The sequence below is a fragment of the Fukomys damarensis genome, unplaced genomic scaffold (genome assembly GCF_012274545.1).
Source record: "Fukomys damarensis isolate Sample0158 unplaced genomic scaffold, DMR_v1.0_HiC HiC_scaffold_17, whole genome shotgun sequence".
Taxonomy (NCBI): Eukaryota; Metazoa; Chordata; class Mammalia; order Rodentia; family Bathyergidae; genus Fukomys; species Fukomys damarensis.
Genome location: NW_022900929.1, coordinates 68,046,578 through 68,066,834, shown reverse-complemented (window position 1 = coordinate 68,066,834; position 20,257 = coordinate 68,046,578). Strand labels below are relative to the sequence as shown.

Below are 20,257 nucleotides of genomic sequence, written 5' to 3'. Positions count from 1 at the left end.
AATTTAAACAGAGTAATGAATCCTAGTTTTTTTTTTTTTTTATGTGACACGGAATTAAATGCCAGTAGGACTGGGAACGTAGTTCAAGGTTAGAGCACATACTAAGCATGTATGAGGCCCTTGTTAGATCCTCAGCACTACTAAAAATAAACAATAAAGCTCCACAAAAACCAACCAACCGACCAACAAAAAGAAACCGAAAAACTGAACTGATGCTTGTGCTCGCCATGTATTGACATTTGCAAGCGAGTTAAGAGTTAAACATTTAAAAAGAAATACAAGCTCTAAAGAAAATCGTGTAGTCTTAAGAAAACAAACTCTCAGAGTAGGAAAGCCTTTTGAAGGATGACATCTTGAAACAATAAATAAAAGACGTGTATGCTTGAACAGATTAAATAGTAATAATTCAAAGTAAATCTAGAGAAAACCCTAAGTTAAATTAAAGGCGAATGCAAAATGGGACAGGGCATACAAAGTATTAATAATTTATATATCTCAGAGAAAGAGGTAATATTTTAAATAAAGGAAAAGTACAACTCAAGACAAAAGTAGTTAAGGAATGGGAAAAGCGGGAGAAACACTCAAAACATCCCAGACTAAAATTAGCCTAACGTGAAACCTCCAATAAACTTCATAAAAACTGAGGAATGCATACCTTTTGTACGTGCTAGAAGAAGAAAAATCAAGAGAAAAGTACCTTTCACTTTATGTAATTTTCCATAATGCATAATTAAAATAATTATGCAATTATAAATGTGCTATAGATAACGGTGTATGATTGTCAAAGGGGATTTCTTGGGGAAGCAGAGAGACAAGATATTCCATAAGGACCTTCACCCTGCTATAAAGCTGGAGGACCCAGGAGCTCCCCAGAGAAGGAGAGGGATTCAGGATGCAGCAGCGCCTGAGATCTGAGGGCAGGAAGCTCTCAGGAGAGTGGAGTCACCATTGAGACCACTTTGCAGGCTGAAGCTGTAAGACTTAAGTCTCACTTTTACTCCTGGAGCGTGAACAGCCAAGAGGCTTCCACGATGCTGGGCTCAGCTCAGCGAGGCTCCAGGAGCTTGTCGGACAGCGAGAGTCACCCAGGAAGGAACACGCCAGGCAAGTTGGCAAATAGACCTTTTTTAGTCTGGCCAGACGGCACTCCCCAAGCCAAGTAGCTCAGAGAGGCGGCCAGCTCAGAAACAACTTTTACTCCTGGAGCGTGAACAGCCAAGAGGCTTCCACGATGCTGGGCTCAGCTCAGCGAGGCTCCAGGAGCTTGTCGGACAGCGAGAGTCACCCAGGAAGGAACACGCCAGGCAAGTTGGCAAATAGACCTTTTTTAGTCTGGCCAGACGGCACTCCCCAAGCCAAGTAGCTCAGAGAGGCGGCCAGCTCAGAAACAGAGGCCATTTTATATAGGGCTGTGAGGGGGGTTACACTTAAAACTTACAGAAAGAGGACAAAGGCAAAGAATCAGTTGATCTGAGCTAGTGGTCATCAAGCATATATTTGACCGTCACGTACTAATGATCAGCAGATCGATTATCCATTATTCCATTTACAACTTAGATTATAATGTTCAGAACATTCAGCTACAGGCAGGTAAGGAGTGGCGTGATTTGTGTTGGGTCTCTGTGTTCACTACAGTTTCCATTTAGTTTCCCAGCTACTTCAAAGCAGTTACCTAACAATTCACAATTAATCATTAGTTATCCTATATGGGATGGGGGGGAGCGACAGTCTCTAGGTCGTTTGCTGGTCAACATGGAGTCGCTCTGGTTCAGTCAGGCTCTTACAAAGCGATTGGCATCTCAGGTCCACAGGCCTTGGCAGTGCGAGACAGGCAGCCCCTTGAGCGGGTTCTCCTCATTCTCCTTGCATTCTGCCCGGGTTGAGGAAGGGCAGGCTCATAATCAGGGTGGGTCTTCCCCCTTACTCTGCTGTCTTCTCCGTGGCTCATCTCTGGGGACACCCTGTGGGCACACCCAGAAGCAGGCTTTACTCATCAGCTAGGAATTTCTTACACAATCAGGCTGACAATCATGATTCACGGCCACACCTTAAAACAACTCCCACCTTGTAAAGACAGGAAGTCATTGGTAATACACCATCATTGAGAATGTGAGAAAATGCATAATCTCATATTGTGCTGGGGGGAGCCCAAACTGATAAATGTGTTACCAATTTGGAAATAGTGGATTAAGAATAATGGGCCTGGATTTTGATAGCCACTTCATTTTAGAATATCCATCCCATAGTCATACTCTTACACATGTCTCTAGTGTACAGTACACACATATATATCATCAAGGGTTTCCATCACAACATATTTATACTAGCAAAAAGCATGTGTTAACTACTAGGAAATTACACAAGTGCCTCCATGAAAATGGAATATTATGTGGTAATTAAAAAGAAAGAGGCCTTTGCATATAATCTGATGTCACATTGTCCTGAGCATGGATTGCTTTGTGATAGGGAGGAATGACAAAGCTAAGCGGAAAACAGTGCCAGTCTTTGTTTGAAAATTTCATCATATATCCTTGAGAGAATATGCAAAAATAAAATAATGTGTGCTGCCGTAGGCAGGGCTAGGGGACAAGATAGGAGGATATTTACTTTGCACTGTGTGACACACTGTGTCTTTTGAGTTATATGCCGCGGCAGACAGTCAGTCTTCTGAATCTGTGGGTTCAAGCCAGCACAGGCTATGTTTCGTATGTAATATGTTCGGGGGAACTGCATCTGAACTGAACATGCACAGTCTTTCTTTTTCTTGTTATTATTCCCCAAACAGAGTGAAAATATATGTTTACACTGTGTTAGGTATGATAAGTAATGCAGAGAATATTTACGTGTGAAATGGGATTTCAGAGGTAATAGGAAAACACTGTATCATTCTATAGAATGATCTTGGGTATCTGTGGACTTTGGTATCATGGGGGTTTTGGAACCAATCCGGCCCAAGGGACAACTGGATTAACTATTTTATAATTTAAACTAAAAATTAATATTCCTAAAAAGAAGATCTGGCTGTCTTTCGTCAACCTCAGTGCATAATTCGGGGCCATCGGTGGCTGGACCTCAATTCTGGGCCCACTTTGAGGTCCCCCTCAAGCAAGCTCGCAAGTCTAGCAAACCCTCCTGGCTTGGGTTGTGTCTGTTAGTCTGGCTGAGACACAGGGCGCCTTTAGGGGGCAGTGCTTCCTAGGGTCTGTGTCACCGTCTCAGCGATGGCCTAGCTAAAATATTTCCTAAGAATATTTTCATTACTGTCACTACTATATTATGTATTAAATGTGGTTCCTGTTCTGAAAAGTAGCTTTGGTTTTCCGTGTTCTTTCTTCTACCCAAGTGGCCTTTAAACCTCAGAAATACTTCTTTCCTTTTTCTGTCTTTTGCTGCTCTCTGTTTCCATAGGCACATTTCCCCCTGTGCTGACTGCTGCCTGGCATCCTCTTACCTGTCCTTTGTTTTCTCTTCACTTAATCTCTGGGCTAGTCCTGGGAAACTCTGCTCTCTTCATCACAGGGCTGCAACATTATCACTTACTGGGAGAGAGTTTCATAGCCTTCAACATTTGCAGGAAACTGGATAGGGTAGAGAGAGAGGATTGGCCCTGTGCTCCTGCCTATGTCCTGTCCCCAAGACATTCAAGTGTGTGCAACAACTTGTCTTCCCTGAGTTTTTAATTCATCTTACCCCAGCTCCCACTGTGTTTCTTGCTCTTCCCACTTCAGTGCAAAGAACATTTCAGGTATTGGCAGATAGATCCAAGTGACCTATGTTTCTTTCCACAAGTGATTCAGTTAACTTCTACTAAATAAGATGAACTCGATCACACCATCTACAATTAGATTTCTTTTTTTCAGGCTTCCAGTCAGGGTTACCAAATCAAAGGTGGAGCAGTTAGACAGTATGTCTTAGTCACATTTCTATCGTGGGAACAAAAGAGCCAACACCTACAACTTAAAGGAAGAGAGGCTTTTAGAGAGTTCAGTGAGGTCTGCTAGCTCCAAGGCAGCACAAAGTGCATGACAGAAGGCCCTGGGCTGAGGACCTGCTCATCCCGTGGCACCCAGGAAGCAGGGAGAGAGGGAGGAGCTAGGAAGGGAGATACATCTCTTCAGGTCACAATCACAGTGAACCTCAGTCTTCCAACCGAGGCTCAGCTCCTAACAGTGTTTTTAATCTGCTGATGAGTTTAGGTTCACATAGTTCAGTCCCCTCTCACACACATGAGGATTTGGGGAGATATTTTAGATCTAAACTGTAACAAGATTTCTTATTTTTTTTTTTTGGTGAATTTAGCCTTCCATAATTGTTTACCCAGCATATATTTATGGAGCATGTCCTAATAGAGTGCGAGTCAAAGAAAGGTGATAAAATTGTCCAGATGTGCGGTTAAGTACTCGGCTACTGTTTGTTGAAAAATATGCCTGTATCTCACTCATGGTTTATATCCTGACGGTACGCATTTTTTCATCATCTGCTTCCTCTCGCTGTTTTAGATTTGTGGATCACCTTCAGAGGCAAGAACTGGCAAGTGTCGTGCAAGCGTAGTGAGCTTTCATAGGGAGGTGCTCACAGGAGACTGACTGACAAGGGAAAGATGAGTAAAGGACAGGCAAGGAAGAAGTAAAACAAGGGCGTGGTCTCAGGCAAAGGCACCTAGGGGAGGGATTCATTCTGAATTTGCCGAAGAGCTTTTTGGTATGAGCAGCCCCTCTAGGTTTTCCTGTCTCTTACAGCCTACTCCCCTGCAGTGTCAGTTCGGGTCCAGCCCTGCCCTCGGGAGAGAATTCCCAAGGGGACAGGGTGGCGCAGTGCTAAATTCACCTGAGAGCCCCAACCCTGTACCCCACACGCAACACCCTAGACCTGCTAAAGATATATTTGTTGGGTGAATGGATGGAAAATAGAAATAGGAAGAGCTTAGGCTCTCATCATAAAATGATAATGAGGCATGTGAGCAAACTTGTAAGACTCGTAGAAATAATTTTCTGTTGGAGTTCACAGGAGGGAAAAAGATGTGCACTTGAGATCAAGCTGAACAAGAACATTCGCCAGTTACTCCAGAAAACACATACTCAGAACACAGATCCTAATCCCAAATTCATAGGCAGAGGATTGGCAGTAGTAGAAACACGATTTCTTTTTGCTAGTGTCATTTTTGGAGGGAAAGTTTTTCCAAATTCAAAAGACCTTCAGTTGGAGAAAAACCCAAATTGCAGCATGAGCTATTACATTATCCCTTTGTTCTCAGAATAATTGATGTGTGATAATCATAATTTAACAAATGAGAAAATACCACATTTTTATAAAGTATTAAGCAGCCTACCATCAGCAATATTTGGTACATATCTCCATTTACTGTATTATGGGCTTTTTTTTTGGGGGGGTACCAGGGATCGAACCCAGCTCCTTGCACTTGCAAGGCAGGTGGCAGAACCACTGAGCCAAATCCCTAGCCCTAAGATGTTAGTGACTATTTTAATTTTTTTTTTTTTATTTTTGGTACTGGGGAATGAACTCGGGACCTTGCGCTTTCAAGACAGGCGGCAGATCCCCTGATCTAATTCCCCAGCCCCAATTTACTGTATTATGAACAGATACATATTCTTATGAATTTTTAGATTTGTGTATGAGATGATCGTGCTATTTTTTCTTTCCTTCTAATAAGTAATCTGGAGAGATGCCAGGTCAAAAGAAACATGCTTTGTGTAATATTCTACTTCTGCATATTTAAAAATATTGAAACAGCAGAAAAAAATACTAGAATTATAGTCAACAAATATGCAGATATTAATTGCTGTCCTTCCACAGCCAACAAATAGTGATATAATTTTTATTAATTTATTTAACCTCTCCAAGATTAAATTTCTCAATTCACCTAAATAGGTTTCCTTTTGTCTCATAGATAGGATTAAAACCCATAATTCAGAAGGAGGTGCTATTTTGTTTTTAAGAACAAGACCTGATTATATTTAAGGAAGAGGTGAATTTAGGGTTATACCTGTTAGAAACTCATGTGGTGCTCTCAAATGAAACCATACAGGGGAGAAACTATTTGCACATCTTCAATGCCCAGACAATGGCATTTACCCCTCTTCATACCTTTAGTTTCTATTTGGAGACGAACTAAACAAATGACAATTGAGAGATTCATCAAATTCATTCCTCAGATGAAACAATGGTAGCATAGCAAGGGCAAGTGACATACCAGAGGATACCCAGTGCCGGAAGGGAAGGAATTGTGTGTCAGTTCTTAGACCTCAATGTTTTGTATGACACAGGTGACTTTTTGCAAAATAGAATATTTCTCTGCTGTAAAATAAGGTGATCAGGCCCTTGTCAGCTTCAGTTAAATGTACTAAACTTTAACAAAATTAAACACTTCATGTTTAAAAATGATATTGGAAATGAAGATTTGTCTAAAATAAAAGGCATTAATAACTCCTATAGTTAGTAATAGAAACTACTGAAGTTTTTCAGCCATTTTTTTTGTAGACTTATAATAGTAGAAAAAGTTCTGCCAGGGATTTAGCTCAGTGGTTCTGCCACGTGCCTTGTAAACAAAAGGACACAAGTTTGATCCCTGGAACCAAAAAATAAATAAATAAATAAATAAATAAACAAACAAATAAATAAATTTTTTCTTAAGGTGTATTTGACAGTCTCTTAGATTTGGTGTAAAATTCAAGGTAAAAAAATGACGCTTTGTGAATTTGACTGCTTCAAATTGGGGGACACAGACCTTTTCATTACTTAAAGGAATGCAGGTATATTTAGAAAATATATTTAAGTATTTACATTACCTAGAATTTCTTTTAGCATATACACTGCTTCTGTTGTTTAACCTGTAGATAGCAAAAGGATAATGTTAGTGATACCCATATGGAAATTGTCGTACAGAGCAGATAGGATGGTATGACAAAGTTGCTAGGTATGGTTCTGTGGGAGCCTTATCTTTCCTTTAAAAAATAAATAAGGGAATTTATAGAGTACCCTGATTCCACAGTGCTGCTTATTCCTTACCTGTCTGGAATGAGCTCCAACTGCTCTGCATGTGGCCGAAGGTCAGATGCTTTTTTTTTTTTTACTATGACAGCACAAGCAAGAGCAACAATAAACAATTCTAGATTCATTCCTATTTTTGGTACCAGGGATCGAACTCGGGTCCTTGCACTTGCAAGGCAGGCGGTGGAACCACTGAGCTAAATCCCCGGCCCTTCAATAAACAATTCTACTGAATCAAAATTACATTTTCATGTTATAATTTGTATCATCAAAAGAGTGAGGCCGTAATTCACAGTCTTGGAAATGGTATTTGCAAATCATATATCTGATGAGGAAGTTTTATACTGAATACAAAAGAGAATTCTTACAATTCAATAGTAAAAACAAATTTTTTAAATTAAAAACAGGTAAAGTATCTCAATAGACATTTTTTCAAAGAAAGAGATATAAAAATTGCCAATAAGGCTGGGGATTTAGCTCAGTAGTTCGATGGCCTGCCTTGCAAGTGCAAGGACCCGAGTTCAATCCGCGGTACAAAAAAAAAAAAAAAAAAAAATTGCCAATAAGCATGTGAAATAGAAACTCACCATCTTCAATCATGTGGATAGTGCAAATGAAAACTATAGTGAGATACTGCTTCTCAGCCATTAAGATGTCTATAAGCAGAGAGAAAGACAATAAGAAATGTTGGTGCGGCTATGGAGAAATTGGAGCCCTCTTACACTGTCAGTGGGGATGTACAATGGTGTACTTACCTTGGGAAATGGTTTGGTAATTTGTGAAAAAATTAAACACAGAATTCCTATATGACCCAGCAATTCCTCTCCAAGGAGTATACTCAAAAAACAGAAGCAGCTTTGCACCAAACATTATGCATGCATAAACTTCCACACATCACTCATAATAGCCCCAAAGGGGAAACAATGCAAGTGTCCTTCACATGGATACGTGGATATCCAGGTGGATAAATAAAAAGCTACTTATCTAATGATAAATAAAATATGGCGTGGCCATGCAGTGGAATGTTATTTGGCTTTAAAAAATAACGTAATAACACATATCACAAACAGGATGAACCTTAAGAAGATTATGGCAAGTAAAGAAGCCAGTCACAAAAGGTTGTGTATCTTGTCCTTCCACTCCTGGAAGAGGTCCAGAAAAGGGAAATCCAGGGAGACAGAAAGTGGATTAGTTCGAGCAGGTTGGGTGAAGCCAAGGGGAAGAGAGAAACCCTAATGGTCAGAGGATTTCTTTTAGAGGGAGCCAACATTTCCTCAAATTGTATTTTGGTTATGTTTGTACAACTGTGTAATATGTTGGATAGTGAATCATAAATTTTAAATCTGGGAACTGTATATGTTTCTATCTCAAAAATATCTCAAACTATTTTGTGAAAAGCCCTAAGCTTAAATGTAGCCTCTAGGAAAATTTCCCTGCTGCCTCCATTTGTGCTAATTATCCTTTCTTTTAAATTTATGCTATATGATTAAAATTCTTCTTACATGTATCTTTATGACTAAATTAAAAGTTCTTCTTGATCAGAGATGAATTATTTACTTTCACTTTTATCAGAGTCTAGCATAATCCCTATGTACAGGAAGCATACAGCTGAATTAAGTATATTATTTTTTACATTCCGATAGCCTTTTGAGTTTATTTCAAAGTTTTAAAATACAATAAAACAAACAAACCCTTATGCACAGGAAAAAATTCTCCCATCCCTAAATGTTAGAAGTGCCATGGGAAATCTTGTGTTTCATTTATTTTTTTGTTTGTTTGAATAAAGGATTTTCCTTGAAAGTGTGGATGAGAAGAATGAGTTGCAAGAGTAGACAATCAATATTTACATCCAGGAAAGCACAGAATGCAGTAGGCTATAATATGATTTAATAAAGGATAGATCAGGTTGGACTCACTTTGATTTTTTTCTCATTATATAGATCTTACAAAGAGAAAAACGACTTCATGATTATTTTACCCTCTGTTGAAGCACTGCTAAGCTTTTCAAATATTGTTCTTTTGCTCTGACTTTTCCTTAAAAGAGCTGATCGAACAACTAAAATCTTGTTATTCCAATATTATATGGCTTCCTTCAGTAATAAAACCAGAATATGATTTGACACAAGTTTCAAATTTTAAGATTCAAGTAACAAGTATGAATTGGATTTATATTCAAAATTACGCTTGAGGAAAGCAGAAAATCCAATACCTCGGTGATTTGCATTTTTTTGAGGCGAACAGTTTTTCTCAGCCCAAATCTCACTCAAAATTCAGTATACTAGTCATCTAAAAACAGAATTACTCTGCTTATGAAGGACTGAGAAAGGGGGTCAGAAGACTCAGCCTCTTACCTACCTAGCCCCCTGAGTTTTCTCCAGAGATTGCTTAAGGCTACTTAGAATAAAAATTGCTGCTTCAGTTGGGTAAAAATTAGCCCTACACATCTCTTTGCACCTGAGGAATTATTTTTTATAGTAACCAATTATCTTGAGCTAAGATAGTTTAATGACATCTTGCCCCATTATTAGCAAACAGGGCATCTACTGTGTGTGTGTGTGTGTGTGTGTGTGTTGCATATAATTTGTTTTCAGTGCTAAATTAGTTTTTTCAAATACTTCCTGTGAGCAAAACAAAAAGCTGAGGTTATTTCTATAGTAAAATTACTTTAATTCTCTATGTTCTTCTTTACTAAAAGCTCAAGTTGGAAAACTAGTGAAGGGAAAGGCATAGCACCCAGTGTGGGACTGGCTTATGGCCCTAGCGTGACTTTGAGAGTGGAAGAGGAGGATGAGTGAGAGCCTTTCCTTCCCTTCTCCTTCCACTCCTCCCTCTCTCCCTTTCTTCTTCTCTAGCTCTCCATCTCTACCTCGATTTCTTTCTTGCTCTCTCCTGGTTTGGCGTCACAGACCATGGACTTCGATTTAGGAACTCAGTTCATTCTAGAGGACTGCTTGTAACTCAAGTTGGTCAACTGAAGGCTCACCTCTCTCCACAGCCTTCAAAGTCCCTCTCCTGTACACAAGCAGATCTCAGTGTCCTTGGAGAGACACTGGCCCAGGATTTCTCAGCAAACCCCACACAGGAGAGGATGTTGTAATGGTCCTTCTGAACTCTTTGAAGGCTAAATCTGTATCTGAGACCATTTGGAAGCACAAGTGGTTGGTATTCAGGTCAAGACTTTTGTCATAAATTAAAACTAAAATTCTGGTCATAACCCAAGTTGTTCATATGTCAGGCTGCTCGTAACTCGAGGGCCCACTGTATGTGGACCCTTACTCACAGTGAGGGCTCCAGCTTTCCAGTCATTTTCCTGTATGGGCAGCAGAAGCTATGACACCACCCTTAAGGGTTGTGTGGCTGCTCCATAGGCAGCCAGGAAAAGCACTTAACAGATTGCACTTAGCAGATTGTCTTTGGTTAAGATTTAGTGATTACTAAAGATTGATCTCATTAGTTGTTTCCTTTCCCATTCTTCTCCATGTGTTTGTTAAATTTCATTTGAATATTTAATGTGTTATATATATTTTTTTTTATTGAGTTTATTGGTACATTTAGGGATACAGTACAGTTACATTCATTGTTGGGATCATGTACCTTTACATGGCAAGTCTTGATTCTCATTTTTTTCCCCTTACCTCTGCCCTCCCTTCACCCCCTCCTCCCCTCCCCATCTACAAACACTTTATTTTCATCTTTTCATTCTCTCACATTTTTTTCTTTTCCCTTTTTGTTCTTCTTATTTTTACCTACTGAAGAATGCTAAACATTTTGGTTTGACTTTTCCAAAGTTTTAGCTTCAATGAAATAGTAGCTTACAGAGGAAAAACAAAGCATTGTTGCTTAGGAATATCTTGAATAAAAAACCTGGGGCCACAAAATAGCAAGATGTCAATACTTAAATGAGCAAAGACTGTCAGCATACTGCAGTTCACCAACAGTGAAGTTCTACATTCTCATGTTTTTATAGGAATTGACCAGACAAAATTGAGGAAGCAAATTATTTTAGAAATCCAATGGAAAAGAATAAAACTACAACTTTGGGGGAATAATTTATAAATTTTTTTTTGTATGAGATGGAGTCTTGCTAAGTTACTCAGGCTGGATTCTGAATCACGGTCTTCCTGCCTCAGCCTCCTGAATAGCAGAGAAGCAGGAGTACAGCACCATGCCTGATTCTATAAGCAAATTCATATTAATAATTTAAATCATTTTATAATGTTTAAAAATTTGAGTTATTTTCTAATGTTATTGGAGTTGGTGCACCTCAAAGGAGAAAATAATGGTCTTTTTAGTTTAAAGGATTTAGGAGTAAGAAGCCCGCCATGGAACTCTTGCTTTTCATCTTTCTTTGTACTGTTGGATGACTCTTCCTGGGCAACACTCCCAGGACCTTTTCCAATCACAGTCTCTCTGTGTTTGCCCTGGTTTTCCTTGTAATGAAATCTCATTTTCTGTGATAGAGTGACTCTTTGAAAAAGGGCTCAAACTCACATTTTTGGGGTTTTAATTTCATTCATATGTTTCTCTCTTTTGAAAAATACACACAACCTCTTAGATTGCAAGCAAGCAAACTAACTCAAATTCCTGCACCTTTAACGGTATTTTATTTTCAAAAGTAGTAGGGAGAGCAACAGATTAAATGACATCAGTGATTCATTGTGTTTTTAATAGATTAAAACTAGAGGAAGGAAGAAATCCAGAGGTGAATCTACTGCTAGCTGTAAAGTAGCCCTCATTCAAAGGGAAGGAGAGTGAAGCCGTTGAAGAAAAGAGTAAGTTGGATAGAGATAGCAAGGGTTAGGACCATTCTTCAGTTCCTTCCATTGATAGTTAGCTTCTGAAAGCTTGTCCTCCCAACAGAGCATTTGACTTCCCAACTAAAGTTAGGGTTCCTACACAGGAAGGAAGTGGCCAATAAAATACAAGAGTAACTTCCTTTTCAAGAAGGGAAAGCTTCTAGGGACAGCTTTAATTCTGCTAAACACAGCTTTTCTGTGCAAGATTAAGGTAGAGGAAATCACGTGAGTAAATGAGTCTGAGTGGCTTTGAAAAGCGAATCAAGAAATGGATTCCCCCTAAGTATTTCGTTATTTGGATGCATGTTCATAGACACACACGCACATGCACATTTATCACATTTGCACATTTCTGGGTAGTCTGTCCCATGCATAATTAAAAACGAACCTATAATTGCCTTGCAGCATTGAGCTCCTCCTGTAAAATATTTTAGTAGTTTTTTGTTTTTCTACCAATGCATTTTGCCCTAAAGACCCTGTGGAAGAGCTTCATCCTGTCTCGCTTCTCATCCCAGGACAATCTGTCCTTTGAGCCACATAAACCAAGAATAGCATTATTCCTTTTCCCACTAACCCAGTCTATAGGCTTTGCATATATTTAACTCTTTTTATTTTATATTTTCTGGGTCATTTAAGTTATAGCAAGCCAAACTCCTTTCTCTCTGATTTCCTGAATTGTACAACGCCCCTATTAAAAACATGAATATTAATGTTTCTCTTCTCAGTTGTGCCACCGAATATGACTGTCATTCTCTAGTGTATGGAACCACTTAGTCTGGGAGGCACAAATCAGGGGAAATTAGGATCGTATGTACACGCAATGGCAAATTCTGATGCCTGCGAAGTAAAAAAAAAATCAGTTGCATTTTAGAGCACAGATGACCTCAATCTCGTGTTTAAGTGTCCTAATACTGCTTAATGGAAAAATCCATGGTACAGCTCAAACTAAATGAAATAATGATGTAAGTTTGGTGCTCCTTCGAGTAGCATCTTAAGTAGATACTTATGTACTTCTCAGTTCGGCCCCACAGAAGCCATGCAGGCGCAGAGCTTGTTACGGACTTTCATATTTCTTTAATGGAAATGGCCCCATGCCGTGCTTTCCCTCCTCCAACTGTGGCAATAACGGTTAGTAATCAAGTAGTAATGTAATAATCACAACTACAGGGAAATGCTGGCTGATGTAATGGGCTGCAGGGGAAAACACACTGGTGTTTCTCGACTTTATTTCATCAGTCTTCTTGGTGTATGTTGAGAGAATCCAGGCTTGTAGGTGAAAACAGCCCCTCCAAAGTGCCTACACAGGTAGCACAATATCACTGGCTCAATCTCAGTGATCTCTCTCATCTGGGTATTCACAATGAGGTCATGTACTCACGAATGTTATGCAGAAGTCTGAAAAAAGTGTAGAATGCTCTGGGCAAGGACCCAGAGCATTCCTAATTCTAGAGTCTCTCACCCTTTTAACTGATATTTTAATGAAGCAGATATCAGTAGATACCTTCATATTCTGTGGTTTGCCATTATCCAACTTCTTTCAAAAAAGGATTATTTACATTATTTTGAAAATTTTCATGGGAAAAATGTTACGTGCTGCATGGAATGAATTATCTCTGCAGCTTGTATTCCCTTAAATTGTCTCAGTGAAGATTTAAAAAAAAAATCCTCTATTTAGAATGACAAGTTATACACTTATTCCCTGAAAACTATCCAATGCAATCTGTTTAAGGATGAAGAAATTGATCCCTAAGAAGCTAACTGATCTCTCCTTATGATTTCTACATGCAGAGGGGTATGAATTAATACAATTAGTGATGATAATAAATGATTTCAAGTGATCTATCACAGTGGTGAACCTATGGCGCCTAGGCCACGGTGGGGTGTTTGTTATCTGAAAGCTCTAAAAGTTTCATCACCAGTCTATAGCTTCTCTTTTCCAAGAATAAATATGTGCCATTGTGTAGCCAAAGAATATTTGTGCAGGGGCCCAGGAATCCCTACTACACACAATGAGCTTAAGGATTAAAGTGTATTTTCCTAATTGAAATCCTTTGACCAATCCAGTTTACTTACTTGCAGGAAGATCTCCCTTTGGTCCTTTCCTTGACCTACAAAGGCTTTTCTCTTCCTATTTTATTAGGTCTTTGCACACAGTAGTGAGCCTTACTTCAAAGCATTCTAGGAAAACATAATCTCAAAAACATTAAGAACTTTTTAAGAGAACGTAATTTTTATTTGTTACTACTCCTCCACAGGCGATAATAAGTTTTTTCAATTCAACCAATACTGGCTAAAAAAACAAAACAAAATAAAAATGTAAGAGATAGTAAAATGTTTCTGTGTGTTTTAAGTCAAAACACACACTCTGGAACCAATCCCAAGATTCACCTATTCAAAGATCACACCTCTGTTTTTCCGTTTGCCTGGGAAGACTTCTTGACGCCCATTGCTAGAATGGGTAGCTGCTGAGGAAATTTAGAAGGTGATTTTGCAAGAACATCTTGTGCTCTGAAACTCAACAATCGTTGCTTTAGTTTCTATTGCAGAAAACACCAAAGACTCCCAGTCCCACACTGTCTTCTATCAGTAGAGCTTTCTCTGGCCACATCCAGTTATCCCCTATCATTTGGCACTCATAGTGCTGTTTCTCTATCTGTGTAAATGTTTTATTTATTTTGTGAGGAGGACTCTGAAAGGAAGAGAGGCATCCTGTCCCTTCCCAGATGGCCAGTGAGTGTGCTGCTTCAATGCAGACAGAACTCAAGGTCCCCAGCATCCAGGATTGGAAAGCACAGGAAAGATGGGTCACATATCATGGCAGTTTTTAAGGCAGATTTCAGCGTTCCACTAGGTAGTCCAGTCTGTTTCACATAGAAATCCAAATGAAGCCACTTTGATGGGGCTGTGGGATGGGCGTTCCATGGATCCTGTGCACATAACTGCAAGGATGAGCACACTGCTGCCTGCATCACCCTGCAAGCTCTCACTGGGACGGTGGTCATGCTGCTTGTGGGGTAATCAAAGGCAGACCCAGAAAGGATGCCCAAGAGGTTTGGGTTTTGTCACACGGGGACATTTTTCTTTAGTGCCACAGTGGCTTTCTCCATACTTCCTCTTCTCTGCCTTTTGTGTAAGTCCTGCCCCCGGAATATTGGTGACTCTACAGAGGCCATGCATCTAGACGGCACAGGGTGACAGATGACCCTGTTTTGTCTCCATCAGCACAGGCTGGCTCTGTTTCTCAGCAGCAGTAGCACTTCTCATAGAAACAAGTATTGCTTCCTAGTGAGGAAAGCACTCAGCCGCTACACTGTTTACAGTTTAACACATAGGCCCGCCGGCAAGAAGCCCATCCTTTTACTTCTGTACTGTGCTTGTCATACCATTGATGTGTGAGATCAACTTTCTGTACTCCTTCAGGGTCAGGAAGGCTTTCAAGTGTATACATTTCCAACCTGCAGTAGCTTTAATGATCTTCCTGGCCATGGCATGAATGACCCCCGCCTTTGTGCTTGTTGAGAGAATACTCCCTAGGGAGCTACCTGCTGTGCTATGGCCTCTGTGGTATTGCACACCGTGGTCCAGTTTGGGTGCCAGCTCCACCAAAAGGCCAATCGTGACAGAAAAGCCCTTTGGGCTTCCCTACTAATACATGTGACACACCTAACTTAATCAGGAAGACTTTGGTTAAAGATGAAGGTGGTAAGGAGAGTTGCTAGCAGCACGATTTTCTGCTTCAGCATCATTTTGAAAGTCTTTCCTGACCAACTTTCTCTCTCTCTCACCAAGACAGCAGCCAGTGATGGGCAGCAGGGAGATCGCACAATTCATGCACTGCTCCAGTTTTTCACTGAAACCCTCCTAGAATTCCTGCTCGGTCCCAGGTTCCTGCTGTGGCTGCCCCCTTGGGGTCCCTGCCCTGGGCAGCTCCAAAGGGGACAGCTCCATAGCACTCAACCCCAAACGGTTACCCCTGTGCTGGACCTCCTGGCCTTCCCTTGGCGGTCCTCCCTGTGTTAAATCAGTGGTCCTACACTCAGCTTGCACCTCCCTGCCTCCCCCCAAGAATGTGTTTTAGAAATGTTGAAGTGTACTAATATAAATCAGATTTTGCAGTTATTGCTATTGTGTATGACAGCTGTTATCTCTAAGCACCGATTCCCACTAACCCTGCCAGTAGCTCATCTGCTCCTAGGGCTTATGCTTTGCAAGTGCTGAGGATATTTGGGGCATGATTTGAAGTTGTTATCATGACATCCTCAGACTGTCACAGGCTGGCTATAACTGTATAAGGCACAGTGCATCCGTCTTTATAAAAAACAAAGAGTTGCAAAGTTCTGGCATCAAAGAGATAGGAAGAGTATCTAGACTCAGGGCAGTAAATCAGTTCATGGTTCAAGAAGAGGAAAGGGCAGAAGCATTTGCTGCCTTGCCTTTCATTATCTAAAGGTTTCAGAATCCTCTGAATTTTTCTCCTTTTGCTGCAGTCCTGTCTTTTCTGTTCTTTAAACTATTTGATAGATTTCTAGTCATTTGTTGAGTATAATTCTTTTGTAAATAAATATCTTAAAATTCCTTTCATGATGAACTTGCCTATAGATCCAAATGAAATAAGATGTTCCTGAGGCCACACAAATCGGTATAGCGTATATCATATGGTGTTAAGTTTTTAGGTATATAAATTATATCTAAAATTCAAGGGAAGGACAGAAAGGTTGTTCAATACTCAGTGTTTTTAATTATTTTCCCTAATGCTGAGCACCCCATAAGTATGCCCTTCATCCACTAAATTAAATTGAATTATTTTAAATGCTTTACCATTCATAATAAATAATACTGGTAAAAAACACATATAAGGGGCTAAGGTCACAGGAAGTCCAGTGGTAGGGCACTTGTTTAGCATATGTGCTGCCCTGGATTTGATTTTCAGCACTGCCAAAACAAATCGACCAACAAAACCAACACAAAATAAAGCCAACAATGGATAAAGTTGAACAGTTTAAAATCTGTAAAAGGAAAAATAATAGAGACAATTGGTTTTTCATTTTTCCAAAGGTGAAGGTTTGTGTGCATTAGAAATAACCTATAAAACACTAGCATTGGGGACACAGACACATACACACACACACACACACACACACACACACACACACACACACATATATATATATATCCATTGTCATATATATGTATGTATGTGTATATATTTCATATATATATATATATATATGTACATCCTTATATACAGAAAATAGTGGAAAATGAAATTAACCTGATAAAGTTTCTATTTAATGAATTTGGGAAATCTATAGACACAGTGACCATAAAAGGAAAAAATGCAAAAATAATTAAAATCTGATATAGCCATAATCAAACTGATAAGTCAAAAATGCTTCTTAATATAATTAACACTAGCAGTGATGGATAGAGAAGTACCCATTCAAGAACATGAATGCCAGAAGAATTTAAAATCATTTCATATCTTCTCAAGGAATTAAAGTGTCCTTGTGATTTTAATTTTGAGGATGGTTTCTCACTTAAAATTTGTCCATGTTGGTGTGATTCTAAATTAACAACTTTTTACTGATCTTAAAGTTCATATTTGAGGATCAAGATAGAGGAGTCACGTTATCCTGCACTGTCTCATTGCCACACACCTTTTGTTTTTATACCTGTGTATTTATGTTCTTAAAAAGGGAAATATTACCAAGCACTTCTTATCATTACCCATCTTTAATCCTCTGAAGCAACTTATCTGTTCATTCAACAAATGTTTATTGCTTACCTTACTACTTAAGTCACTATGTTCATAGTTGAGTACATTAAGAAATACAATAGACATAGTTTCTACTTGAGAAAATTAACAGGATAATTATGATATTGTGTAGCAAGAATTTGTAGTAGGGCAGTTCTAGATATAACTAGAAAAAGAGTATTTCTCCCAGACTTCTAGGATCCCAAGTTGCTTCCCAGAGAAAGTGACTTTCAAGTAAGGGTTGAATAATTGACTGGAATAAGACAGAATTACTGAAAGAAAATAATTAGCACCTCAGGTAGCAAAAATCACCTATTCAAAAGTTAAATGGTAAAAGCTTCACACCTTCAGAGAACCAGAAATTGGTCACTCTCAGAAGGGAATTTACAATTTCAGAGACTGTAGAAATTTATAAGCAACAAATCCTGAAGCCCCTGTTGAAATCCTGCTAAGTAGTTCAGAATTACCACAAGCCCTCTCAGAAATATTTTAATTAAGATATTGGCAGGATCAAGCTTTAATTTTTAGAAAGGTTATTCTAGCTACATGCTAAAGATTGACTCAAAATAAGAAAGCAAGGAATAAGTGACAAGAAGGAAGGAAAGGAGACCAAGTACCAAAGTTATATGGTTACCTAGATCAGAGATAAAGTTGGCCTAAGGTGATGACCGGGAAGCTGACCAGATGTGAGACCCATTTCAGAAGTGCATCCTGTAAGATTCAGGGATAGACTAAATATAAGGGGAGATGGACAAAACAAAATTAAGTGATGTAGAGTCTTTGGTTTGAACACTAGATGGAAGACAATTGAGATAGAGATAATATATGAGATAGAAATAGTGTAATTTATAAGTTAAGCACACCTGAGTTTAGATTTTAGCTTTACACCTACTATTGTTTGGGCTTAATCTATAAAAACCACTGTCTCGAGCCACGACGTCAGAATCCTGCCAGCAGGACGAGGACAGAGAGACGGGAGGCACCTTTCTTCTCAAGTTCCTTGCTTTATTTATTACAGAACCTCTTCCTTTTATACTCTCCCGGGAGCGAGAGTACTGCCCACACATTCCAGAAGAAAACAGTTACAGTTGCTAGGCAACAGATCAGACAACCAGCTGAACTAGCCCGTTGCTATGGGCGACGGCACGTCCACACCGCTCGGGTGAATCACAGGTCATTATGGCTGCGCTCTCCATAAACCACTATATATGGAAATAATGGAGATTCCTCCCCCTCTTAGTCACATTTTGATGCTCTGGAAAAAAGACCTGATACCTACACATTAAGGAAGAAGAGGTTTCTCGTGGCTCACAGTTTGTAGAGGTTTCAGTCCATAATTGGCTGGCTCCAAAGAAGAAACAGTATGGCAGAGGGGCGTGGCGGAGGAAAGCAGCTCCCGGCATGGGAACCAGGAAGTAGAGTGCAAGTCAAGGGAGGTGCTGGAAAGGGAGATATTCCCTTCGGGGTCACGCTCACATATCCACTTCTTTAGGCCAGACTCCACCTCTAACAGCTCTAACGGCCCATAATATAATCACATTCCAAGCACGTGAGGCTTGGGGAACCACTGTTCATATAAACATTAACACTGCCCTCGTGTGGTTGGAGGATTAACAGATTGGATGTCTAACATCTGGACCAGTGTTTGGCTAATGCTGTTTTGTTTTGGTAAGATTAACAATAACAATAGGCATAAAGATTTACAGAGGGTAGAGAAGATTTTTTTCTGCATGTGCTGTGTGGTAGGCATTGTGATTTGTGATTGGCTTTTTAAAAGTTTGGAAAGAACTGGATTAGAAAAGTTGAAATGTTTGTCTTATTGTAAACTGAATCCCCTTAGTTTGGTGAATATTAACATGAAATGCCTTTAAGATTGAGAAAAGATTGCACTAAGGTCATTGGCCCCACTGTGGAGTTGTTATTTATTTACCTAGGTGTTTTCCCGAGACTCGCCCCATCAATTTTTAAATAAAATGATTTTATTCTATGGTAAATCAGCAAATTTTTTAAAGCAATGCAATTTCCAAACAAAATAAACGTAGGCTGCCATAACAATGTCATTTATGCACTAGGGGTTTCTCCACGAGGTTCAAAGCAAAGAAGATAGCTGCATATTTCAACTATCATGAGTAAGGAAATATAGATACCAATCAAAAACCTGTTCAATGGATTTATATCAATAATTAAAATATAGATTTGGCTGGGGATTTAGCTCAGTGGCACTGCACCTATCTCACAAGTACCAGGTCCTGAGTTCAACTGTGATACCAAAAAAACAAAAACAAAAACAAAAAAATCACAAGATAAAATATAGATTTTACTGTCATGGAGATCATACCCTTCTAAGCCTTGGTTTACTTTTGTAACAGGCCATAGAGCATTGCAATCAGCTCTTCACCTTCTACCAATGATTGTTACATGAGGTGATCTCCCAAAACTAAATGATATAATCTTATAATTACATAAATAACATTACAGTCAAAGGCAGTAGTCAAAACTAATCACTTCATTATAATCTTAGTACATCTTATTATAATTGAAATTACTTATGTCTTTGGAATCTTTATGGTGAAAAAGCTACATAATAGTCTATAATACATCCTCTTCCCAGTACTATATTCAGTAGCATTATATTGGCAATCTGAAAACTGCTTCCTCAGGAGTCTTTACACAATTGAAATTGTTAAATATTATGAAG

General features: G+C 39.2%; 1 protein-coding gene and 1 long non-coding RNA gene across 3 annotated transcripts in view; one reads left to right on the top strand and one right to left on the bottom strand.

Moving 5' to 3' along the window:
- The window catches only part of Mdga2 (MAM domain containing glycosylphosphatidylinositol anchor 2), a 736,020-nt gene that overhangs the window by 332,087 nt on the left and 383,676 nt on the right, over nt 1-20,257 (top strand). The gene's annotated exons all lie outside the window — the stretch shown is intronic.
- Nucleotides 1,722-19,127, bottom strand: LOC104868006. The gene is made up of 3 exons (XR_781933.1): nt 18,839-19,127; nt 6,807-6,848; nt 1,722-1,961 (listed from the first exon to the last, which is right to left on the bottom strand). It is a non-coding gene; the product is annotated as an uncharacterized LOC104868006 (long non-coding RNA).